Here is a 16,524-nt window from a genome sequence, read left to right as displayed (position 1 = left end):
GGATCTTAGTCCTGAGGTTGTAGTAGCAGGGCAGGGTGTCCCTCTTCAGAAAAAGAAAAAAATAGGTTGCAAATGGTACATTATCAGGCATATATTCAGGCTTTAAATTAGGTCTACATGCAACGTTTTTACTAATTTTTTTTGGTGTAGTGAAAAGAGGGATTTGAGATTTGGGGAACTTTATGATTTTTAGTGAATAAATTCACTTTCCTAATCTTGTGCACTATTTCTATTTATAAAAATAAAAAAATAAAAAAGATTAGTTCTTATTAAATTCAAGCTATGAATAATAACACTGCTAATTAAACAAATGCAAAGAAATTAACAATAAATAAAAAAGGGGGCTAAAAATCTTTGAAATATTATAATCATCCAAAATCTATTTTAAGGAAATAAATATTAGACATTAGATATAAATATTTAATGCAGTTCAATGAAGAGATATATCCTGCATATTAGAAAACAAGTACTTCCTTTTCTTGGAATTGTTTAATATCAAAACAAGTCAAACAGAACTTATCAATATTAAATCAGCTCTGTTCATTGCTCTCTTGATAGAAAGAAAAATTGCATAAAAGAAAGGAATTCATCATGTGTTCTGGAAACCACTGGCCATGTAGTTCACCCATGCATTACTTGGAAAGACAATTAAAGGCATAGACTGGTAGCTGTGTTAAAGTTGATTGCTTTATAGCAAAATTACTGGAAATTTTCTCTACCATTAGTGCAAAACCACAGCCACAAAGCAGTTTGTATGTCAAAGATATGATTTTATATTTCCAATTTTCGGTGATGTTTTGTGTATGCATCTGGCAAACAGCAGAGTAAATTATGTCATCATGGTAATTCAGCAGAATAATTTTTTCTTTTCAAATTAATATTTCTTTAATAATATTACGTTTTGATTAAATTCTCAATATAGAGAACAAAACATTGACATGGAAGTAAACGTTCCCACAGGCCCATGTTCAAGGACAACTCAACAAGAAGATTCTCATAGGTACAGAAAGCTGTTGAAGCTCCTCTATAGTGAACGTTATCACATCACAGACCATCCTACTTTGTACTCCTTGCTTCAACAACAACAATAATCATAATAATCAGCAGTTATTTTTACGACGATTAAGCGACTACAAATGTGGGAGAAACTCGCAAGGGCTTATGAATCACAACTTACATGTTGGGTGGCTTCCAATTCAACATTTGTAACTCAAATTTGGAATCTTTTCAATTTTAGAAAGTCATTTCAGATGGGAAAACCGTAGAGTGCTCTTGGAAGAGAAACCCACCTTACTATGACTCGCCTGGGTATCCAACCTGGAACCTCCCGATTGCTAAGCCTCATTGCTTCTTATGCTACCCCCTTTATACACTCGGCCACAGCACCGGTCAATTGGGTTTAGCCAGTCAAAATAGGTTATATTCAACCAACCATATCTCGAGAACAAGATAGTGTGATTGGGCTCTCAATTACTAAGAGTGTAGAATAGTTATCTCTACATCAGATAAGTGTTACATAGTCCACCACTGGAATATCTCAGTAAAAGAGTTATTGGTGCACATTACTATCCAGTTCATGTGAAGAACTGAATAAAGATTATTGTGAGAGGGCCCGGGGGGGGGGGTGTGGGGTGGGGAGAGAAGGGAGGGCGGGAACAGGGAGCAATAGAAGGGGTAGTTGCTATCTCCATAGGCTTCAGTGTAATGACCATGTATTGTAGATAATTAATGATACCACTATGATTACCTATACTCATTTATTTAAGTTTATTATTATTATTATCACATAACATTTTCCTAATATTATTATTTACCCCTTACACCGACTGTTTCCAACTATTTGGTAGGTCCGGAGATATTTTTAGATGTAAAAATATTTATCTAAATCTTTTGGAACCTGCCCAATGACAGATATCGATTGAGTTATTTTTTGTTTTAACAGACCGTTGCCCAAATATGCTAGATTTCATGCATTTTGAGGCTCTGAGCATCCATTCTAAGGAGAGGGAGGGTGGGGGTAGGGGGTGGGTAATGACTCAGTCCTCATGGAAGATCCTAGGTTACAGTGGTCCTTAATATGTTTGTGGACCACTTACAAAACAGTAAAATTCTTTGGTTCATATTGAATACCAAACAGAATATTCAAGTACTAGATATTTCCTGCCACAAGACAACAGACAGCATATCTTGTGCTCATATATAATTTACTCTGCTATAGATATTATTATTAATACAGCCATTGCATGAAGCATTATCAATTAAATTCACTTTCCATTTGTAGCTGGGGGGGGTATTATTTTAAATAGAAGACGCGATAAGACCATTCAGTCGGTTACTTTCGTCTCTGTCGTTGTCGTATTTAATTTAATAATTAATGTATTGCTTGTCTTTTGTAACAGTTCCTCTTTTAATGAATTTTAATAAGAATAGTTTAATCTTTTTTTTTATCTTTGACTGCTTGGTCTTCTTTCTGTTTCAATTCGTCTCAACCCAATTTAAATGTCTCGATATATCATTTAAAGAGATAAGTGGGCTCTAAAATTAAATTCAGACTTTAATTATTAACTTCCTATTCAAAATAAAGTCTTAGTTTTCAGCATGTCTTACAAGATTATTAGATGTAAAAGCATCCATGGATTTTATATTGTTGCAAAAAGTCTAATGAATCAAGTTGGAGAACAAGACTATAAGTCTCATTGCACAAACACAAGAGAGGAGTAAATGTCTTTATGTCTTTATCCAAAATAACATTAAAAAAAACACAAGTTAGTTAGTTTTATTTCAAATGGTTTACAGATGTCTTGTACTTAAAAAGACCTTTGGTTCTTTAAGGAGCTATTTGAGGTAATGTCTATATGTTATTCCACATTACAAACCCATAACACTGTAATTTTGTAGCTTGACATTACAAGTTTCATTTCAAGTAATGAAGCAAAGGTTAAAACAACCAATTGACCAAATTTTGAGACTCATATCAATTAAAGCAAAATTCATTAAATCACTCCATTGTAGAAGGTTTAAGAATTTATATATGAGGGGATGTACATGGCTCCAGGGTTGTTGAAGCAGACTCCCTTACAGGGAAGATTGGGGGTTCCTCTCCACCCTCTGCCATCCCAATGCCACAACCCCCCCCCCCACCCCAACTCCCCCAGAAGAAGCCATCATTGGCTCTTAGATTCATATTTAACGTTCATGATTATGAATTGTCAACAACTCTGTAACTGGACAACATACATTAATCTAGGAGTGACTCAAACTCGGGACCTTATGATTGAAAGGCACCGGCGTTAACCACTGAGCTAACACTCCTTGCTAACACTGAGCTAACACTCCTCCACATTCTACCAAGCCCAACCATGTTTTGGGCTTTGGTGAACAATTCTGTTATACTCGGCAAGTTCCTCTAAATCCCAAATATGTGGCACTCTCATGCCCTGTAGAGTACATGGAACCTGTTTGGTTTACTGAGTTGCTAATAAGTACTATCCACTCCAGTGGAATACGGCTTGTGGCCGGCCATAGTGAATGGGTGGTTGTTATCCCCCCCCCTCCTCCCTTGTCACTTGGACCTGAGAGACCATATTGGCCTGGTTACACAGGCTGGTCTAATCCAATACAGAAAAATTGTTAATGAAGTGTGAAAACAAACCAGGGCTCTGTCATGATTAAGGAATGCAGAAAGAAGAAAAGGCTCATTATTAAACTTTAAAAGAATTAGAAATTTGGAAAGGATATTATGGTACGTCTGGCTTAAGGGCAGCTTTAAGAATGATTTTTGATACTATCCCAGGTTACAATCCCATAATCAGTGACTTGATTTGGTAATTCCCTTTTTTTAAATTTAAAATTTTATTTTGATTTTTTCTGTTTTAATAATAATATAGAAAAAAAAAGCCAGAATTATCGTACTTAACAGTATCTTACGTACATCCAGGACAGATGCTTGACAGATCAAGCCCCAAAAAAGACTACGTGACTAACATTCAACATCGTACGTATGCATTGACCGTATGCACTGAGTCAAACCATCACAGGCCAAAAACGAAAAACGCACACTGCAGCTCCGAGTTTCTGCCATGAAATATTCACCACACTTCAAAAAACTCACGCCATCTTTCACTTTTACGACATATCTGCTCAATCTCACGCCTGTTCAAGTAGACTGCATTTTCTCTATGTCCAACATTATTTTTCCTCCGAGGAGCCCTGGAGTAAGCGTCCTTTGATGTACATTTTCTATTACTTTTATGCAACCATAGCAATTTAAGGGGGGACCGGTCAGGATAGGGATTTGAGCTATTTACGATCTTTTTTTCTGTCATCCGAGTCAGAGAGCAGGGAAAGTCAGAACCTTCGGCTTTTTTGTTGTAGTTTGTTCCGGACGTGAACGGATGATAATGAACTATGACAACAGTTACTGGGGTTCCTACATTAAAACGAGGGGACAATAGAAAGGAGTAGAGCATAACATGCGTCGTCGTGAGTGATTTGAGATGAATAAATGTGAGGTTATTGCAAATAGGGGTCAGAAAACTGCAGTACAGATCTATATAATGATAAAACAATGCTACTCTTATGCGGAGTACATAAGATATCATTCAAGGTCACTTTCAGCCATATTTCTTGATCCAGGGTGTTAGGGGTTCGGATGGGGTGGGGAGGGGGTGGGGTGTACACTTCCTATCCTTTTAAACCTCCCTCACAGAAAAGAAGGTACGTACTAATTAGCATAACCTTGCATTTAGACCTTAAGCTATATGTCTAATTTATATTACAAATGTAGCTCAGGAAGCCCCATTTGACGTCCACAGGTTTGATTTTCTTTTTAGGGGGAAGGCTATCCTAATTGTTATTAGGCTTGTCCATAACAATGTTCTTCCTTTTACCAGAGTTTTACTACCTGCATAAGTGTTTTTGCACCATTAACATTCATTAGTAAACATGAATAGCTTACATTTGTGTTGCAAAAAAAGAAGGTAAAAAAATTCAAATATATACATATGGTGTATGTCAGTGGTTGGTATAATAACATCTTAAGTTTGTACTCCTAATTGTAGAATTGTAAAATTTAAAACATTTTGTTCCTTTAAGTGTATGTACATAAAGAGGGTTGTCTGTGACATCATCATAGTTTACTTTCCTTTATACAATTTTACAGAGTTTCAAAGAATTGATACTTTTGGAACATTTTTCTAACCATCAGCAAACTCAAATGTTGTGCGAGTATTGCTTAATTTCCCTGCATAAACATGATGTTGCCCACATCATATCTCACAGCAACGATAATACTTTTAACAACATTTAACATTGAACAACATTGCCTCTATACTGTCCCCGGCCCCGTCCCCACCCCATCCCCACATCCACCCCCTCCCACCTCCCCTATTCTCCACCAATTTTCTCAAACCTATGTCAGGTTCTTTGAGTGTAAGTATTCCGATGAGAATACTAGGGTACAACCAATTAATAACATCCACATTAAAATACTATTGACATCAAACTCTGTATATAAAGTACTGGATTGGTTTTGTTACCTTGCAGCTGTTGGATTGCAATTCTATTGTTCGGAGTAAAGTTATGCGATCTGATTAAATTAAAACACCAAACCCTACCTCTCTTTCTCCTTCCTATTATTCTCACAATGACAATGATATTGATCAAGTTAATACTTCTTCACTTATTCCCTAATTAGCATTTAATTGCACAATACCATTTAAATCATGCCAATTCTTTTACCGGTACAGTTTCTTCTGTTGTTCTCTTACAGTACTAAATCACATGCAAATCCAAACAAAGACAAAAGTAGAGAATTTACCACTAAGGAAGTCATCCATTATTTGAAATAAATCAACTTGACCAGTGACCAATTTTAAGCCTCTAACAAGGTACATTTTAATGGGATCACAGGCATAACAGTCAATAAAAATGTTTCATACAAAGAGTGGTCTGAATCTTAATTTACAGCAGTCCTCTACGACCAAACAAGTAGGAAAACCAGGCAGTGGGGGGGGGGAGGCAAGGGGTGAGGTTAAATATCTTTCAGGTCATACAAAGCTTACATAAAAAGGAGTTGGGAAGGGGAAGGGGCGGTAAAGGGTGAGGTTAAATATTTTTCAGGTCAATACAAAGCTTACATACAATGAGTGGTCTGAAGTAGGAAAACCAGGGTTTGTGGGAGAGGGCGGAGGTGAGGGGCAATGTTAAATGTCTTTCAAGTCAATACAAAGCTTGCATACAAAGAATGGTCTGAATATTAATTTACAGCAGTCCTCTACGACCATACAAGTAAGAAAGCCAAGGAGTGGGGGAGGGGGGGGAAGGGGTAGAGGGACAGGAAGGAAGAGATGTGGTGGGAGAGATAAATGGAACGGTATTGCAATATTACAGTTCATCGTCTCCTTGCAACATAATAATGGAGTCTACATAATGTCAGCTACGGTAGAATATAATGACACAATCATGACAGGTTTTACAGAAATTTAAAGAAACTCCTGATATGACTCATCTTTAACCTTCTCATTTCAAAGCCAACACAATGTGTTCAACAACAGGCAATGTTCTTCCTTCAGAAAGTACTTTTGCCAAAACTCATAAAAAAACAAACAGAAAAGTTCAACGATTGGTAGGAAAAATAGTGGATCTGCAACAAAAAAATTAATAAATTGAGAGGTTTGATTTGAAGTCAGTCGATGACTCAGAAGTAGCATTGTGTTCAAACAATCACGCATTTATCAACACCGGTATATTGTAATATATTAACAACTTCCCCATGCTCGCCGTCAAATATTGCCGCACTTACTCATTTCTCAAGTTGTGAACCAAAGATTGCATTAATGTCACATAAAATTAATCAATAATCTCAAGAGGTTATGAATTCAGTTTAAAGTGATTACTTTTGAAGGAGACATTCAACATTAGCTGTACACCCCCACATTGACAATATTTGCTCTCCTCAGCATTGATAAAGAAAAAAAAAAAACTGTGGTATAATCAGAGGATAGCTTAAACCTCGCCTCCCTTCATCTAACCTGCTCCCCACCACCCTGCTTCCCCTTCCCCATACCCCCATCCAAATAATGAAAGTTATCTGAAACTGGTAGTACTTTGAATGAATGGATAACAGTAATGGCGTTTGAAATGACGATGACAAATATCTAGCATAAGAAAGATGGGTAATTTAAGGAGCACTTTCCAATTACATGTCTTTAATCAAAAATTTCAACAAAAGGATATATTTTAAATAACAGAAAGGCCCTCTTTGCATTACAAAAGTGAAATAAAGTACATTGTGTCACTTGAACACTACTCATTTAATATAAAACGAGGCATTTTCAGGTTTTTCACCAACTGGGAGGGGGGGGGATATGTGCCCCTTTGGTTCTGCTGCCCCTGGTGAAGTAAGCTATTACTAACTAAGCTTCCAAAATGTTTATAAGAACTGGGTGAAGCTAATGTATCAACTCATACTGTATAAGTATAGACTGTATCAACAGGCTCCCCTGTAAACTAGGTGCCAACCCCGTGTTACATACCACCTGACCCCCCACCCCCCCAATCCCTGCACCAGCAGATTTCAGTACCACCAGTGTTGTGTATTTGAAATAAATTTACACTTATAGAAAGAAAGTATTAAAACTGAACTGATCAGGATAGTATCTCTGAGCTATTTACATATTAAACTAACAGTGTGAGACATTTAATGATGCTGCGGCTAAAAATAATATGGAACTTACACTTTCCAAATTTGGACGGAGTCTAAGTTTTAACAGCTTCTTAACGAAGTTGACTTCCATTCTCTACAAATCTATCGTCTTAATAGTAATGAATAAAATCTAGTCTAATTAATTCATTAGTTCAAATATTAATCAATTGGAAATTGATCAAACAAGCTTTATATTCAGTCTTCAGATGGAAAATTAGAATATTTCACAACAGAGAGATAACATTTTTCCAAGGTACAACTTTATCGAGAAAAAAAAGATGAAAAACAAGGTTATCAACCAATCGTTTTAGTTGATATTCATAAAAAGAAACAAGAAAAACAACCTACATCAGAGAAATAGACAAAGTAAAAGTTTCATCCCCAAAACAGTTACAATTTTAAAGTTTGTTTAAGTCTATAAAATTCAAAGAAAAGATTCATCTTTGTAGACATGTTTTCAAATTTTAATCATGACTTGACTTTTTCATGCTCATCGGTGGTGAGTCACCTGTTGTTGACTTTTATGATTTCCTTCGTCTGTCTAAATCTTTTATAATAAGTCTACTTCTCCCTCCTCCAACTCCACAGGTAACATTAAGAAAAGCACAAACAAACCTGGTATTCAAAAACCAAGATTTTTTATTATGATTTGAGTAATTTAGGTCTCTATCTTATGAAGATGGGTCAATCAATACACGTTGAAAAGAAGAAGATGAACGTTAGGGTTTTCCAAATGGCATCATCAGCTTCAGGCAGTAACCGTTTGTCCCTGGCTGTTTCCGGCTTGTTTTTGTCTTCGACCATATAGCTTAAAGTTTCATTTGTTATGACAGCTTTAAGGAGCTAACATTAAAAAACATTGAATAATGCACACATGGTGGTCTATGGCTCTAATGTGAATGCATTGTGTGGTTAAGGGAGAGGGATGTTAGAGCTGCTGATCAGTCAATTATTAGTGATGGAGAACCATGCAACAGGGTGGTGGTGGGGTGAACCTTATGGAGGGAGGAGGGGGGATTGGAAGATGAAAGTGGGGATAAGCTGCAAAGATGCAATAATCTCTCTTAATTCAACCTTCACTAGCATATTCTATAGTAATGATATCATGTAAATGCTTTGCCAGCCCTAGTCAGCTCTCTCAATATAAATGTCATAAGGACAAGAGCAAGTATTCATGCCATGCTCATATGTATATATGCTGTAAATAATGACAAAATTAACTATTAATAACCTAGTTAAGTGTATGGGTGGCTTGATCACAGTCATGTAAACATGATCCAATTTAGTGTTATGAAATACAGAGGCACTCAGCAGTTCATTTTAGTTCAGTTCATGTTAGGGTTGGAATGTACGTCAAACTGCAACCATTTTCAAACAGAAATGATTGCACATAAGATCAGAGAAAGAGAGAGAGATGGACTTTACATCTTCATCTGATCAACAACAGTTGACTTTATGGTTAGTATGAGTGCAGGGTGCAGTGTATTTAGGGTTTCACACTGACAGAAGCTTACTAATAAGGTCAGTGATGTCAATACTTGGAATTCACTATCCAAGTAACACTCAAACCCATTTGAAGGTATGTTCATAAACATTTTCCCGGTATCATGGACCTAACGAATTGCCAGAAGTTCTGCATTTTGGGAATTAGATTTTCGTTTCATTTTGGAAATGCAGCAAAGCAATAAAGAGAGGGATGGGTCATGAGGGTTGTTATTCCAACCTCCAAAATTCCAAATTTTGGACCTAAATTTACTAAACAAGGGATTTGAGAAACAAAGACTAAGGATGCTATTTATATGCTTTTACGGAGTGATAGCTCAGTGGTTAACCCCGGTGCCTTCCAATCATAAGGTCCCCGGTTCGAGTCACCCCCAGATTAATGTATGTCGTCCAGTTACAGAGTTGTTGACAATTAACAATTCATAATCATGGATGTTAAATATGAATGTAAGAGACTGACTTCGGTCAGCTTGCGGCTTTGATAAGCCAATGGGGCTTCTTCGCGAGTTCCTGCTTGCAGGAGGATCTAACATACATACATACATACATACATACATATTTCATATACATGCTTCATCCTTCCCTTTACCCCTCTCTTTCCCCCTTCCCATTCCCTTTTCATCACCCTTTCCCTTCTCTTTTCCCCCTTCCCATCCCCTTTCATTATCAATGGTAGTTACCATAAGTGTTATCTTTTATTAGGGAAAAGTTGATGTCATTAAGGATGGCTTGATCATTCAACAGAATATTATAAAAGGCATCAGTGGGATGGAATCTTTTGAATTCAATGTTCCAGCTTCAACCAGATAATTAAAAGAAACAGTGATAAAATTGCTACAATTTGAATCATTTTAATGAGGAGTGCACACAGACTACTGCTGTGGTCAGTTTATTGAAGGCCTGTTAATGGCTCATCCAAATAGGTAATGACAGTTAAAGCCATATTTAACTTTGTTGAGACGCTTTTATCTTGGATGTACTTCGTGCTTATTTTTCCTAAGGGACTTATTACCCAGAGCAGCATGAGCAAGTTAGTAGCAGAGACACTTCACCTCTGGAAAATGCCAGTAATTAAGACGGAGAGATTTAACTCGATGATTGGTACATAAGAGGCAGAAGGCTAAGAGCCTAGGTGATTACAGATTCACTCGCACTGACAGATAGGACGAATTAACCGCCAATCCTAACATAAACAACGGACAAGAGTGCAGAGAGGCTATGTTCAAAATGTCTACGTGAGAGACTCCATATGGTCTCCACAGACTGCACTGTGAGTGTAGTAACCAAAAGCATTATCATTTAGGTTACAAATTTAAAAAAAAAAATGTCGGGAAATATCATACAAAATAGTTAAAATAAAACTTTATAACAAAATAAATTATGATAAAGTAATGAGATTATGAGATCATGAGTTGGCAGCACCAGTTGTGTACTTACTTTTAAAACACAAAATTTTGAATAAGGAAGGTAAATGGTGAATGAAAAGAAAGACAAAATTACAAGAGGAAATATGTTGTCTTCTCTCACTGAACATACTTCCCAGTCACAACGAATAAAAACAGTTAATATATACAGAATATATTGATATCTTCTACTGTATCAGCACTGAGCAAACCGTGGATTATTCTTATATTTGTTGCATTCTAACTGTGTAAGGAAAAGTAGGAAAATTAAATCAACAATACGAACTGCTATGTGCAGTTTAAGTGATATATTTAATTATAACTATTTAACTACACATAGCAATCATATTAACTGCTATGTGTAGTGTAAGAGATCTATGTAATTACAACTATTTGACTACATATAGCAATCATATTAACTGTTATGTGCAGTTTAAGTGATATATGTAATTATAACTATTTAACTACACATAGCAATCATATTAACTGCTATGTGTAGTGTAAGTGATATATGTAATTACAACTATTTGACTACATATAGCAATCATATTAACTGTTATGTGTAGTGTAAGTGATATATGTAATTACAACTATTTGACTACATATAGCAATCATATTAACTGCTATGTGTAGTGTAAGTGATATATGTAATTACAACTATTTGACTACATATAGCAATCATATTAACTGTTATGTGTAGTGTAAGTGATATATGTAATTACAACTATTTGACTACATATAGCAATCATATTAACTGTTATGTGCAGTGTAAGTGATATATGTAATTACAACTATTTGACTACATATAGCAATCATATTAACTGTTATGTGTAGTGTAAGTGATAATGTTATTACAACTATTTGACTACATATAGCAATCATATTAACTGTTATGTGTAGTGTAAGTGATATATGTAATTACAACTATTTGACTACATATAGCAATCATATTAACTACTATGTGTAGTGTAAGTGATATATGTAATTACAACTATTTGACTACATATAGCAATCATATTAACTGTTATGTGTAGTGTAAGTGATTATGTAATTACAACTATTTGACTACATATAGCAATCATATTAACTGTTATGTGTAGTGTAAGTGATATATGTAATTACAACTATTTGACTACATATAGCAATCATATTAACTGTTATGTGTAGTGTAAGTGATTATGTAATTACAACTATTTGACTACATATAGCAATCATATTAACTGTTATGTGTAGTGTAAGTGATATATGTAATTACAACTATTTGACTTCATATAGCAATCATATTAACTACTATGTGTAGTGAAAGTGATCAATGTAATTACAATATTTGACTACACATAGCAATTGTATTAATCGCTTCACCTAGTGCAGAAATATTTTGTGTGTGCCCCAAACATAACTTAATGTAATGATATCTTATCTATTATTTGCAAATCTTAACAAAATTTTTACCAAATTTAATCATCAGGATATTCAGCTACCACCTCTGGGCACACCCCTTCGTAACTCATATGCAAAGCAGGCTAGGTAAAATTTCTTCCATGATGAAAGTGTTCCACACTCAGAATTGGTGTTGACATTAATTTTGAAGGGACCTCTAGTATTGATCAAGTTCCATTCCTACTGTAACATTAGTGAAACACTTATGGACTTTATAATGGAGTTATGGAGTTTATAGCCTAGTGGTTAACGCCGGCGTCTCCCAGTCATGAGATCCCCGGTTCGATTCCCCGCCGACAGCAATGTGTGTCGTCTGGCAAGGGTGTTGTTCAATAACAACTTCCCGACATGGACGTTAAATGGATGTGTGCCGAGAGATTGGCTTCAGTCAGCTTGCGAGTCTAAAAGCCTCCATGGCTTCCTTCGCGAGTTCCTGCTTGCGGGAAGATCACATATACATACACATACACATACATACATAATTCAATTGTACTCAAATGAAATTTGTGTACTCAACTTCAAATTGTACTCACGTGCAATCCTTTAGTGAGAGATGTGACATGACAACCCCACTGCTTAATGAAACTATTGCCAGCATGGTCAAGTTTGGAATCAGGTCTGTGTAACACATTACATTGATGTTGTATACTAAAGCACACTCCTTGACAGATATATCCAATTTTACAGATGCGCTTAACATTTGAAAGTTTGTTTTCTACATCAGCAAATGGAGGAAGGTTTTCTCTTTCAAGATTTACATAAAATGTATTTTTAATATTGTTACATGTCAAAAGTATAAAGTCAGACATTATAAAAGATCATAGAGAAGGCTAAAATAGACCAAGAACTGGAAAATCTTGTGGAAGCCTGTATGTTTTAATTACACTGCACTTTCTGGGTTATTAGGTCATAAAATCTCTTGGGATGTAACACAATTATATAAATTACAAGTCTTAATGTAATAGTAGCATGTTTGTCTGATGTATAAATGTATCAGATACGTTATACTCAGCCATGAAAAAGAAAATCTGTGGACAATGTGAAGGCAGATGGTTTGGGGGGGGGGGTGGGGGAGATGTAAATCTATTGGACTTTAATTCATGGTGCAAATTTGTTGACAGGGGGTAAAGGGGGGGGGGGCAGGCTTAACGGATATAACCCCTTTGACATTTCTCTTTAGCTTGTGGTTGAATGAACTATATAGTTTGTCTGGTGGGAGAACTTGCCATTGATTAAATATTCTACCTCTAGATCAGGTAGAGGAACTATTAATTGTTTGTTTTACATTTCTTTACAAATGTCTGCGGCAACAGTTGTTGGTAGCATCTCCACCATTAACAATAAAAGCCTTTGAAAACTTCTTAACAATTTTTCCCTTCCAGTTTATCTATGAAACACCACAGGTACAACCAAGTTTTTATTGTTTACTAGAGGAGAGAGGAGGGGGAGAATAAAATGTTAAGTGATCCAGGGGTCAAAAGAGAAGGGTGTCCCCCTCCACTATCAGAAAGTTTGGTAAAACTGCGGCTGCTCTGATACAAAATGGTGCTGAATTTTGCAAAGTTTGAAATGATGAAGGATTTCAACCGAATATACATGTATTTGTGTATTGACACAAGGATTTTTTTGCAATATCCTGTCTCCCAGTTGGAAGTGGGAGGGGGGGGGGAATGAGCTGGGCTGACTTAAAATGGTAACACCCCTCTGAAACACACTGCCATCTTCTCCCATCCAATACCCCATTAGTTTCTTGTCATACAGGGATCTATCATTCATTCATCAACTGGACCAGAAATTCTACAGCAAGAGATTTTGTCACCTTTGATCACCAAGATTACTTTTCCTTAGTTAAAAGTGTATACATTGATACCCAGAAGTAAATAAACCAAGATATTTAGTAAAAATCCTGCCTGTCCTATCTAAATTCATGCCAGACTGTCTGAGTTCAACTTTTAGCAGACAAATACATAACACGTAAAAATAGCATATATAAATATTTGGCCTGAAACACACTGTTCCTTCTTTGCCAAGTATAATGTCCTGTTACCGAGGAGAATTCAAAGTTTAGTTTTTATTAGAAGCCTTCTTCGTCGTCATCATCCTTGTCGATAAAGTCACTGACATCCTTTACCGACTATAACAGACTAAGTATTTAGCCTCGCGCAGTGTAAACTCAACATCCAGCGATATTCTTACTCAATAGCTCTTGGGACGTAGAATAATTGCTGTATGTATTAGCTTACAGTTATGGGAAAATTTCTTATGACTACGTAATAGAAACCAAAATGGGGAACAAAGGAAATGCCAGGCGAAATTGGTTGATGAAAATGAAACTGCATTCTCATAATTACCGGTTTCTATAACCACGTGGTTTAGGGCTAAAGGAATATGTTTTTAGGCCTTCGTAAGTGGAAAAGTGGTCGTAAAAATTGTAGCTTTCTAACTAATAACTGAAAATGAGGGGGGGGGGGGGGCATTTTGTTGACACAGGCTAAAATGCAACCCTCTCATTTTCTGTTATAAAGACAACATAAAAACAATGGAGGCAATTAACAAAATTTTGCCCGATTTGATCTTTTCCGGTCGGAAGGCAATCACAATTTTGTTAAACTGTCTCGGTACTTCGTACCGCTATGGCCATATAGATCCTAGCATGGCCTGATATCGGTTGGAGGAATTGATCAAGCCGATGATGAATTGCCTAGTACCATAAATCAAGGAGATGGATCAATAGTCATTAGCTACCGATGCAATAAGAGATAGCAAGCCTTCCCTTCACTCAGACCATTAAGACTCATTTGCAAGACACCGTTTGTACAGTTATGTAAAGTCGTTACGGTAACTGCGTAGTAAGGTCCGTGCCACCGGGGATGAACGATGTCCAGGAGGTCAGTTTTTACAGTTAGAAAGCAATCTTAGTCGAACAAAAAATGAAAAATCATCAGAATAGCCGGTGATGATGGTTTCTCTACTTAAGAAGTTGAATTCAGGGTGTTGATGGAATTTACTGAGCAGTGCATTAAAAAGGGTCAAGTTTTGACTCTAATACATATTGTTTTCATATAATTCATCAGTGAGACAAGATGTTTATGTCTATGGAATTAATCTGCTATTGTGAACAGACTGTATTTGAGAGGCAGTGGGACATGTGACTCAAAAATCTGATGGATCCTATGTGCATCCTGTACCACCAATTCAAGCAATGGAATGTACTTTCTACGAAAGGACATTTTTTAATTACTTTTTTTCTTCTTTTTTGCTTTAATTTTTCTCTCTGTAGGTTTCTTCGTAGGTTCACAGGATATATGTTAACAGTTGTTTCTCTATGGGTTTCTTTGTAGGTTCACAGGATATATGTTAACAATTGTTTCTCTATGGGTTTCTTTGTAGGTTCACAGGATATATGTTAACAATTGTTTCTCTATGGGTTTCTTTGTAGGTTCACAGGATATATGTTAACAATTGTTTCTCTGTAGGTTTCTTCGTAGGTTCACAGGATATATGTTAACAGTTGTTTCTCTATGGGTTTCTTTGTAGGTTCACAGGATATATGTTAACTATTGTTTCTCTATGGGTTTCTTTGTAGGTTCACAGGATATATGTTAACTATTGTTTCTCTATGGGTTTCTTCATAGGTTCACAGGATATATGTTAACAATTGTTTCTCTATGGGTTTCTTTGTAGGTTCACAGGATATATGTTAACTATTGTTTCTCTATGGGTTTCTTCATAGGTTCACAGGATATATGTTAACAATTGTTTCTCTATGGGTTTCTTCGTAGGTTCACAGGATATATGTTAACAGTTGTTTCTCTATGGGTTTCTTCGTAGGTTCACAGGATATATGTTAACTGTTGTTTCTCTATGTGTTTCTTCGTAGGTTCACAGGATATATGTTAACTGTTGTTTCTCTGTGGGTTTCTTCGTAGGTTGACAGGATATATGTTAACAATTGTTTCTCTGTCGGTTTCTTCGTAGGTTCACAGGATATATGTTAACAGTTGTTTCTCTATGGGTTTCTTCGTAGGTTCACAGGATATATGTTAACAATTGTTTCTCTATGGGTTTCTTCATAGGTTCACAGGATATATGTTAACAATTGTTTCTCTATGGGTTTCTTCGTAGGTTCACAGGATATATGTTAACAGTTGTTTCTCTATGGGTTTCTTCGTAGGTTCACAGGATATATGTTAACTGTTGTTTCTCTATGTGTTTCTTTGTAGGTTCACAGGATATATGTTAACTGTTGTTTCTCTGTGGGTTTCTTCGTAGGTTCACAGGATATATGTTAACAATTGTTTCTCTGTAGGTTTCTTCGTAGGTTCACAGGATATATGTTAACAGTTGTTTCTCTGTGGGTTTCTTTGTAGGTTCACAGGATATATGTTAACAGTTGTTTCTCTATGGGTTTCTTTGTAGGTTCACAGGATATATGTTAACAGTTGTTTCTCTATGGGTTTCTTTGTAGGTTCA

At 36.0% G+C, this 16,524-nt stretch overlaps 1 protein-coding gene across 10 annotated transcripts in view; it reads right to left on the bottom strand.

Annotated features, from left to right (window-relative positions):
- Positions 1-16,524, bottom strand: part of LOC139979448 (uncharacterized) — a 266,786-nt gene that overhangs the window by 6,804 nt on the left and 243,458 nt on the right. The window lies entirely within an intron of this gene.

Source organism: Apostichopus japonicus, chromosome 2 (genome assembly GCF_037975245.1).
Source record: "Apostichopus japonicus isolate 1M-3 chromosome 2, ASM3797524v1, whole genome shotgun sequence".
Classification (NCBI taxonomy): Eukaryota; Metazoa; Echinodermata; class Holothuroidea; order Aspidochirotida; family Stichopodidae; genus Apostichopus; species Apostichopus japonicus.
This window is presented reverse-complemented; position numbering and strand designations above follow the sequence as displayed.